This window comes from Pogona vitticeps, chromosome 1, assembly GCF_051106095.1.
Source record: "Pogona vitticeps strain Pit_001003342236 chromosome 1, PviZW2.1, whole genome shotgun sequence".
NCBI classification, from domain to species: Eukaryota; Metazoa; Chordata; class Lepidosauria; order Squamata; family Agamidae; genus Pogona; species Pogona vitticeps.
In genome coordinates, this window is record NC_135783.1 from 263,129,076 (window position 1) to 263,139,386 (window position 10,311).

The 10,311-nt window shown below is 41.4% G+C and overlaps 1 protein-coding gene across 4 annotated transcripts in view; it reads right to left on the reverse strand.

The window, feature by feature from the left end:
- Positions 1-10,311, reverse strand: part of LMO1 (LIM domain only 1) — a 123,776-nt gene that overhangs the window by 85,506 nt on the left and 27,959 nt on the right. The gene's annotated exons all lie outside the window — the stretch shown is intronic.

The window sequence follows — 10,311 nt, forward strand, 5'->3', positions numbered from 1 at the left end:
TGGAAATAGTAAAACCACTCCCTAAATATCTCATTTATCTGGAAAGGCCTAGTAGGGCCACTGTAAGTCCAACTTGACAGCACACAACAACAGGCAATACTCAGACTAGACTTATCAGTTTCAGAATTCATGTGAGACTGCTTTAATGAACCTAGACATAGAATGTTACTTCACACACAAGACAGGAGAAAACCATGGACAAGGGGAGGAGGGGGTGTACTAGTACTTCACTTATTCTGGGTTAAACAAACTATGGTCTGTTGGGCTAGGAATCACAGTGAGCCTTAAAAAGAACTACAAAGAAAGACAGACCAAAGATCTCTGGGATATTCCCTTTGAATCTAGTCTGTACCACAGAGATAAATCCAAATGGCAAATTTCTGTATAATCTCTGTGACAGCAGTACAGAGTCAAGGGACCTATTATGGAATAATGATTGCAGAATTCCGTAGCCCTGTCATAATTCTGTAGTCCTGTCATGATCCCATCTTCAGATTTACCTGGGTTTCTATTGTAAAACCCTTTTTAGTTAAAGCATGAATAAACAGAAGTGGAAGGATGTAAGTACACTCTTTGGAGGCCACCCACATGGATTCCATTCAGGAAGAAAATTAAGCCAGTATGTCACCCAGTATCACTAACAATGGGCCATATTCACTATGGGATTTTCTGCCCCTTCCCTGAACTTCTTACAGAACTTCAGGGAAGTCATTGGGTATAGGGTCGACAGGGAATGAGGATGTCCTCATTTCTCATCTTACTGTCACGGTAAGGATAGGTATGGGAAAGCATTGTGTAAAGAAGAAGCAGGCTGCAGACAAGGAAAGCATGAGGTATCACCCAAAAATTCTACCCATTTCCTCCTCATTTATGTTCCCTCCCTTCAGTATTATTTTTCCTTCATCACATTTCTGCCACCTCCGTTTCTTAAGAAAAGAAAAAATGTATATATTTTTAAGAGCATAGTGCTAAAAGAAAAGGGGGAAAGGCCAACTTCTGAACACACATGTATTGTGAAGAGGTCATTTGCTAACATACCACCTGCTAACATCTATATTGTTTGACTAAAAAAGCCTATTGAGAACTGCAAAGGATAAGACATAAAGAATTTCTAACACAGATTACTTACTGTTGGATGGAGGCAGAAATTCTCTGTATGCAACCAGTTTCTTTCAGATGAGTCTTTCTTGAGTTTTTCTTTCTGCTCTTCTCTCTCCTTTTCCCCAGTGCCAACAATTAAAACTTTGTTCCCACTTGACTTTAACAAATTTCTATATGGGCTTTTAGAAGGCAACTTTAATAAAGTTCAGTGGACAGAATAGGGTATTTGTTCTAAACAAGGACTCAAAGATTTCTTAGATTTCCCAACTCACCAACTCGTGGAAACCAAGGCTTGTCTACATCCTCCTTGTCCGTGCCCATATTTTTATGTTTTTATCAAGACAGTGGTTTCCAACCTTGAGTAACCCAGGTTTTCTTGGACTGCAACTCCCAGAAACTCTGGCCAGGACAGGTGATAGTGAAAGCTTCTGGGGGCTGCACTCCAAGAACACCAGGGTTACCCAAGGTTGAGAACCACTCTACTAAGGCATTAGCGTATTTGTACTGGAAGGAGTACGACAAGACTGTATATTGTCCCCCTGCTTATTTAACTTATATGCAGAACACATCATGCGGAAGGCTGGACTGGAGGAATCCCAAGCCGGAATTAAGATTGCCGGAAGAAATATCAACAACCTCCGATATGCAGATGATACCACTCTGATGGCAGAAAGTGAGGAAGAATTAAAGAACCTTGTAATGAGGGTGAAAGAGGAGAGTGCAAAAAACGGTCTGAAACTCAACATCAAAAAACTAAGATCATGGACACTGGTCCCATCAGCTCCTGGGAAATAGAAGGGGAAGATATGGAGGCAGTGTCAGATTTTATCTTCCTGGGCTCCATGATCACTGCAGATGGAGACAGCAGCCACGAAATTAAAAGACGCCTGCTTCTTGGGAGGAAAGCGATGACAAATCTTGACAGCATCTTAAAAAGCAGAGACATCACCTTGCCAACAAAAGTCTGAATAGCCAAAGCTATGGTTTTTCCTGTTGTGACGTGTGGAAATGAGAGCTGGACCATAAAGAAAGCAGACCGTTGAAGAATTGTGGTGCTGGAGGAGGCTCTTGAGAATCCCCTGGACTGCAAGGAGAACAAACCTATCAATTCTAAAGGAAATCAACCCTGAGTGCTCACTGGAAGGACAGATCCTGAAGATGAGGCTCCAGTACTTTGGCCATCTCATGAGAAGAGAAGACTCCTTGGAAAAGACCTTGATGTTAGGAAAGTGTGATGGCAAGAGGAGAAGGGGACGACCGAGGATGAGATGGCTGGACAGTGTCTGCGAAGCAACCAACATGAATTTGACACAACTCCGGGAGGCAGTAGAAGATAGGAGGGCCTCGCGTGCTCTGGTCCATGGGGTCACGAAGAGTCGGACACGACTAAACGACTAAACGAAACGACTGGATAACCTTTAGTTTCTCAGGGACTGCTAATTGGATCCCCCCCCCCCAAAGACAAGTAATGTTCTGTAGTCAGATGTTAACAAACGTTGCAGTATATCTTCTGTATCTACACCATGATCTCTAGATTGAGAGCGAAGACCAAAGCCCAACTGAAATGCATGCGGGACTTCCTCTTTGCCGATGATGCAGCCATTGTTGCCCACTCTGCTGAAGACCTCCAACAACTCATGAATCGTTTCAGCAAGGCCTGCCAAGACTTTGGACTAACAATCAGCCTGAAGAAAACACAAGTCATGGGCCAGGGCGTGGACTCACCTCCTTCTATTACCATCTCTACACAAGAATTGGAGGTTGTTCATGACTTTGTGTACCTTGGCTCAACCATCTCTGACACCCTCTCTCTGGATTTCGAGCTGGATAAACACATTGGCAAAGCAGCTACCATGTTCTCTAGACTCACAAAGAGAGTATGGCACAATAAGAAGCTGACAACACATACAAAGATCCAGGTCCATAAAGCCTGTGTCCTAAGCACACTCCTGTACTGCAGTGAGTCCTGGACCCTTTGTGCATGGCAGGAGAGAAAGCTGAACACGTTCCATATGCGTTGCCTACGACGGATTTTTGGTATCACCTGGCAGGACAAAGTCCCAAACAGAGTAGTCCTAAAACAAGCTGGAATTCTCAGCATGAATACATTACTGAAACAGCGACGTCTACGTTGGCTTGGGCACGTCGTGAGAATGGCTGATGGTTGGATTCCAAAGGATCTCCTGTATGGAGAATTAGTGCAGGGAAATCGCCCCAGAGGGAGACCACAGCTGCGCTACAAGGACATCTGCAAGCGAGATCTGAAGGCCTTAGGAATAGACCTCAACAGATGGGAAACCTTGACATCTGAGCGTTCAGCCTGGAGGCAGGCACTGCATCACGGCCTCTCCCAATTTGAAGAGACCCTTGTCCAGCAGGCCGAGGCAAAGAGGAAGTCACAAAAGCAGCAAAACCAGGGAGCTGGACAGGGGACAGATTGGATTTGTCTTCAGTGTGGAAGGGATTGTCACTCTCGAATTGGCCTCCTCAGCCACACTAGACGCTGTTCCAAGTCCTCCATACAAAGCACGTTACCATAGTCTTTCGAGACCGAAGGATGCCTAACTAACACCATGATTCTAGACTGTACAGCAACACTGCAGTGAGATGTAGGGGAGAAGTGGGTGGGCTGTTAAAGGTTATGTGGGAAATTTCTTGGCAACAAACAGGTAAAAGCATAAACTAATGGTCAACGGTACGGATCATTATTTCGCTACAGTCTCTTACAAGAGTGATCTAGGCTAGTATGGGAAAACTCCCCAGAAACCTATCCCCTCCTAAAATGAACTATGATAAAAACATAAGATTGTAGTTAATGCATTAAAAGATTTCAGAGATGTGTGAGCAAGTTACAGATATTTATGTACAGATTGTTTGGTTATAATGCAGAATGACCTGTCTAGATGTATGGTTTCCATTAGGAACAACAAAGTAAACAAATTATGATCCTCTTTTCTTTGTTAACAAAAGAAAACAGCATCACAGAGACAATTATTTCATACAGAACCATTTTTTAAAAAGGAAGAATCAGCATTTTGTTACACATACATGCTCCATTTTAGCATCCATTAATCCACTACTTTCTGCCATCAACAACTTTATTGCATCAATATTACCTTTAGAGAAAAGTAATTTTTTTAGAAAAAGTATTGCAATAAGCACCGTTCAAATTTTAACAGTTTATATATTGACTTCATAAAACATCCCTGGGAAAGAAAGACACTGGCATTTGTCATAATTTTCCAGTTTCTTACGTTTAGGGAAGCTGGCTAGATAGCTCAGAGAGTTAGGTATCTGGCTTTGGAGCCAAAGGTTGGGAATTTGATTCCTCTCTGTGTTTCCTATGAGTACAGTCAAGCCATGTAGTTTTGGGCAGGCTGCAAGGTCCCAGGATGTCCCCAGAAGAAAGGAATGGTAAACCACTTCTGTGTATTATCTACCTGGAAAACCCTTAAAAGGGTTGCCATAAATCAGAATTGACATCATCATCATCATCACCATTTAGGGATGTTTTGACCTTGCCTAAGTAATGATCAGTCTTTTGAAAACTCCTCAAATGCTTAATTTATACTGATCTCAGACTGTTATGTGAGGCTCAGTGGCAACTCTACTTAAACTACCCTTTCCTTCTTAGTCATTGTGTGTTTGTATAGTTTCCTACAGGAGAATCCTGATTAAACTTAAACTGAAAAGCTCATTTGCCGAACAGCTATCAGGAGCAGCAGGCATAAGGGAGACATGTATCCAAATGTGGCAGGATAACATTTGGCTGGACTACACTGTCCTCATAGCATGAATACCACTGAGTTGAAAATTATGTATGCATTCATCCTAAAGCTTTAGAGAGTTTTGTATTTGCTCACAGTGCTTCTTTGGAAAGCTACAAGATGATACTCTTTCTTGATTACCACTCTGCATATTCCTAGGGCATCATTCTGTTGGAAGGATGTGTGTAAGTCACACACTGCAAAATGCATAACTCTGATTCCAAATTCTGTGACTCAGGCACTGTCAATTTCTCCATCAAATGATAAAATGGCACAAACAAACTTCTTCCTTGACCTATCAAAACAATGTAAAAAGGAAAACAAACATGTTTTCTTCTCAACTCACCACAAAAAAACCAAATTAATCTTCTGCAGAGGACTAAGTAAGAAGAGCATCTTCATTTAATTGTTCACTTCTCAAAATGAAATCAACAAGGATGGTGCAAAATGTCATCTTTCTTGCATTTGGCTTAGGGTTGACATAAAATGTGTCCCCTCTGACATCATTTGTCTGATGGGCACTGTGTTTAGGAAGTCCAATAGCATACCCCCTCAACACCTTTACAAAACATTGTTCAGATTAGACCGGGATTAATGTTGAGTTGATGTGGAGGCTCAGAGCAAAGTGATTGGAAGGTGAGAGTTAGGGGGTCCACTAATTCTGCTGCTGCTGGATGGCATAACACACCATCCAACCTTGATTTATCTGAAAAGAAGTGGGAAACTGTCCCTTAAAAAGCCTCAGAGACAGATTCAATATAAGTGCATTATCAATGTCCCTGAAGAAGGCTAAAAGTACATTAGCCGAAACACGTTGGGTCCGCGTCTTTAAATAATAAAGTGATACCCATTTTACAACCTAAGACTATCGTCTCTCCTTGCTTAACAACAACGGTCCACCAACACTGACAGGGGGGCTTCTCAGTAGTAGTCATGAACCTGCCACCTAATTCTGCCTTTTTAAAATGGGTTCAGCAGTTAGTCTAAAAACAACTGTTTGGATTACAACTTTCAAAATATCCCACTAGTACAGACGAAGGTTATACAGAATCCTGGGAGTTACGATTCAGGAAAGTCATTTTTCCATGATCTGTTACTCTCAAGATGTTGTTGGACCTAAATTCCCACTGGCAATGTTGATTAGGGCTGATAAGAGTTGCATTCCAGCAATTATAAGATCACAGAATTGGAAGGGGCCTATAAGGCCATCATGTCCAACCCTTGGCTCAATATTGGGAGGCTCATTTGTTTCTTAGACCTTGTCTAATTTGCCCCATGGAAGGAAAGGCGAGGGATAAATAACAAAAAGTGGAATGGTTTTCTGGAGTTCTTCAAAAATGGGAAGATGGGGTGTGGCACATATATCAGATTATGAAGAATACTAAGGAATAGAAGAGAACAAGGACCAATATTACTGTTAACTTGTCAGTTTTCTGGGTGTTCTTAAGTGCCCATAGTGTACTGTTAAGTATGTTGTTCAGACATGAACATGAACATTCTAAATGGACGACCTACATGCATTATGCTCTAAATTAACATTGGCTGCTTGGGAAACAGTCCAGTCACTCCCGCAAATAGAGTAGCATTTGAATCAAGTCTAACTTAATCCACAGTTGTTGAACCTGTGTCGATCTATTGACCCTTTCAAATCAACCGGGAGCTCAGAGTCCTACAGAAGATCTTTGCGCCCCTAATCAGATTCTTAGTGAGTTCTGAACAGACACGACATTCATCAGTTTGCAAACCTCTCCCCTGTGGAAACCAAGATTACTTCTGAGCTATACGAGTACAATTGCACTATCCCAGAAGGTGTGTTCTACAGTTATAACAGGATGAATTGTTGAGGGAGAAAAAAATTGAAGTTATATTCTTAACACCAATGGTGAGCGCCTCCAAAAAACATTCTTCAAATAAAACATAGCTTTACAGAAATCACAGCCGCTGACTATACAGTTAGATCTTGCTTTGAGGTGAGGCTCTCCAAGATACGAATTGTAGCTAGGGAAGTCAGGACGCAAGAAGTTCCCCTCGCCTCTCGTAGTGCAACTTCTTTCCATTTTCCACTAAACAGAGTTAACAATAGCCAGAATCCAACAGCATACTTCCTATTGCATTGGCTGTCTCTTCTACTGTGATGTTCCCCAGCCCAGAGGTTTGGAACCCTATTGGAGCAGGGTCTTGGCACCACAGGGCACATAGCTGCAGCTGATGGGAGGAGGGGACGTTTTGACTCTGTTGCTGCTGGATGGCATAACACGCCATTCAATCTTGATAATTCATGCATGGTATTTGTTTATTTTTAAAATATATCCCACCTTTATGACAGCACCGCTGAGTAGGGCATCCCAAAGGTATAAACACCAATAAGGAGGAGGATAATTTTTTTTACCTTCTAACATAGCAAAGCTAAGGGATGTTGGAGGGACAGTAATACAACAGATCCTCCATTGCTTCTCAAACTTGCTTCTGTCTTGTGCCAGCTAGGATGCAATGTTTGTATAGCTTTGCTCATACAGTACTTTAAGACCTAGTATTTCAGAACTTTTTTCCAAAAATGTTGTACAATATCTCTTGTATCCATCTCACCCTGATTCCTTTAAACTACCTAGTCACAATCTGAATTTTTCAATTTCATATCATATGTTTGTTTTTTATCTTAGGAGCTGACATTTATCATGCTAGACAGTGCGTAATCTAGGGTCATCTTAGCTTAACCTAGTGAATACTAGGTTAGTTAAAGCAATCATTAAGTGCAACAGTTCATTCAAATATTATCACCATACAAAAATGATACAGTAAAGCTATGCGACGTGGCTACCATGGCAAGAAGTACTATGTGAATCAAGCTTTTGTTCAGCCTGAGGATGACTGGACAGGCCTTTATTTGGCTTGCTGTGTTGGTACCTCACCCCATCTCCTTTAGTAATAAAGAATCACTTTTTTCAGCTTCACACTTCACACAAAACTTCCTAGGAATTAGCAATGCTACCAGCATTCCAACTGATAATCAGCAAGCATGGATTCGAGGACTAATAAAACTGCAGTATTAGTGCTATCAGCTGCCAGAATTACAGAAAAGAGAAAAATCCCTATTTTAAAATAAAGCCAGCTGCCAACTAACAATACAGTATTGGGAAGTTTAAGAAAGAGGTTGAGGAATGAGGGAGAAAATGTAAGCTAATGTTTGTCTTCTTTAAAAATATATACTTAAATATATATTTATATATTTAAACTTTTAAAAAAATGAAACAAAAACAAACAAGCAACATTTACCCAATATAAGAAAATAAAGCTTAGTGCACCCCATCACTGGGGCCAATATGGATGCTTCTGATATAATCATTATTCATTGGCCCCCTATTCCCTCCAAAATTGTAATGTTTCTTTTGTAGATAATTGACATTTCCATTGTATTAATACAAACTCTTTAAAATATCCCCATATATCATTAAATATATTCTTATCCAGCAATTCTTTCTTTAACTTAATATCACATGTTAACTTTACCATTAATTGCTATACTCCAAATCTCATTATATTATTCACTAAATAAGTGAGCTAATGTTTGTCTGGTACAGGCACACATCTATTTTCCTCTCAGAGCATTATATTTTCTTTAGCTCTTAGGTTTGCCAACCATCTTGGGGCCAAATAATGAAACACTAAAAATTCTGAAGTATGGGTACAGCTCCACTAGTTCAGACACTACAGTATTTGCTTCTTTTTCTGATATCCATGGGATAGTTCCAAGCATGTCTCCATGGTAGTTAAAAATGTAAAAACCTCCCTTTATGACCCAGACCCAGGTATAACTAGTCAGGAATGCAGTTTTCCTTACTTAACAGTTGTATGCCTAAGCAATGGAACAAACAAGGTGTCATGGCTAGAGATGGGCTCTGATCTGAGAGCCAGAAAAACCAATGAACTGGAGAAGTTTGGAGTTCGGTTCATGACCCAGTTCAGGGATTTTGTTTTGCTGAAGCAAAATGAAGCACAAAACTTTTTTCCCCTCAGTCCTTCATTTTCCTTTGGCAAAAAAGATGCCCGCCCCACTGCCCCCATTGCCTCCTCTTCCACTACCCTCAGAGGTAGCAGGCCCAGCTTCCCTGTCTGGAGCTGGGCCCGCTGCCTCTGCACATACCCCTTGCTGTCAGTTGTGCGGTGGCACATGCACAGAGGTAATAGTTGGCTCCTGGCAGGGAAGCTGGTTTGCTGCTTCTGAGCATGCCCCTACTGCCCAGCTGATAGATAGGCACATGCTCAAAGACAGCAGGCCCGGCTCCTGGCAGGGGAGCTGGGCCTGCTGCTTGTGATGGTGGTGGTAGCAGCACTATCAGGTAGGAAGGCAACAGGGGCAGTATGAAGGGGAAGGTAGGAGCAGGTAGTTCCCCCACTCCAGAATGACACAGAAAAATGAACCACACACCAGTTGGTTTTTATGGGGGTTTATGGTTAGTCACAAACCATGAACCACTAGTTTTCTGGTTCATGCCCATCTCTAGCTATGACCAGATGGGAAAGGCTAAAGCTCAGAAGGGGAGCACATGCTCTTACTATGGAAGATCTGGGATGATCCTCTGGCACTAGTAAACAAGCATATGAAAAGGCAACACAGACAATTTTAAGCTTGCTGGACTAACAGCTGGTCTTGAGATGAGATAGCTTTCTCAGCAGGTATCGTTTACTATTGAACTCTGGCAACCAAACGTATACTTCCTCAAAAAATAAGGCAGTCAAAAGCTCATAGTGAACTGTCTGTTGTTCTCATCAGTTCCGTTCCTCATCAGTTCCAAGGCCATGCAAATTACTGAAGCTGGGATCCAAAGAAACACCAGCATGAAAACATACTGAGAACTATTGTGCAGGCACTGTATTTGATTTATGTATTTAAAACTCAGTTGTCAACTCCTAAGATATTGCAAGCCCTTATGAACTCTATTACTTTGAGTGACAAAGCCAGTTTGACTTTCCATTGTGGAAGTCTCATGCTTCAACCCATCTTTACTCTGAAAAAGGCCAATATGGTATGTTGGGTGAATTCGTGCAGTTCAGTATATATGGTTTACCATCTCGTTCTATTTAAAGAAAACAGCATACTGGCCTACATAAAGTCTATGGCCATTTCACCAGATACTTGGTTTACAACTGGAGTCACCATGTGTCCTAAGTTATATGAGATAGTCTATTAGAAGGTAACCTCTTTTGAAGAGTTGGTTAGTCCAAGTTGAATGTAAAGATTTCCTTTTAAGAAGGGAAGGTGAGTGAAGGGTTTACTTGCCCATCAATGGCAATCACCTGAACAGCAGACTGAGCAGCCACACAAATCACTTAGTAACAGACTCTCCCATTGTGGTGGGATATGTTTCTGTTTCTGTTTAATTTACCATGATTCTTTCACAATATCCATCTACACATATAACTTGACATTAGAGATGGACATCTG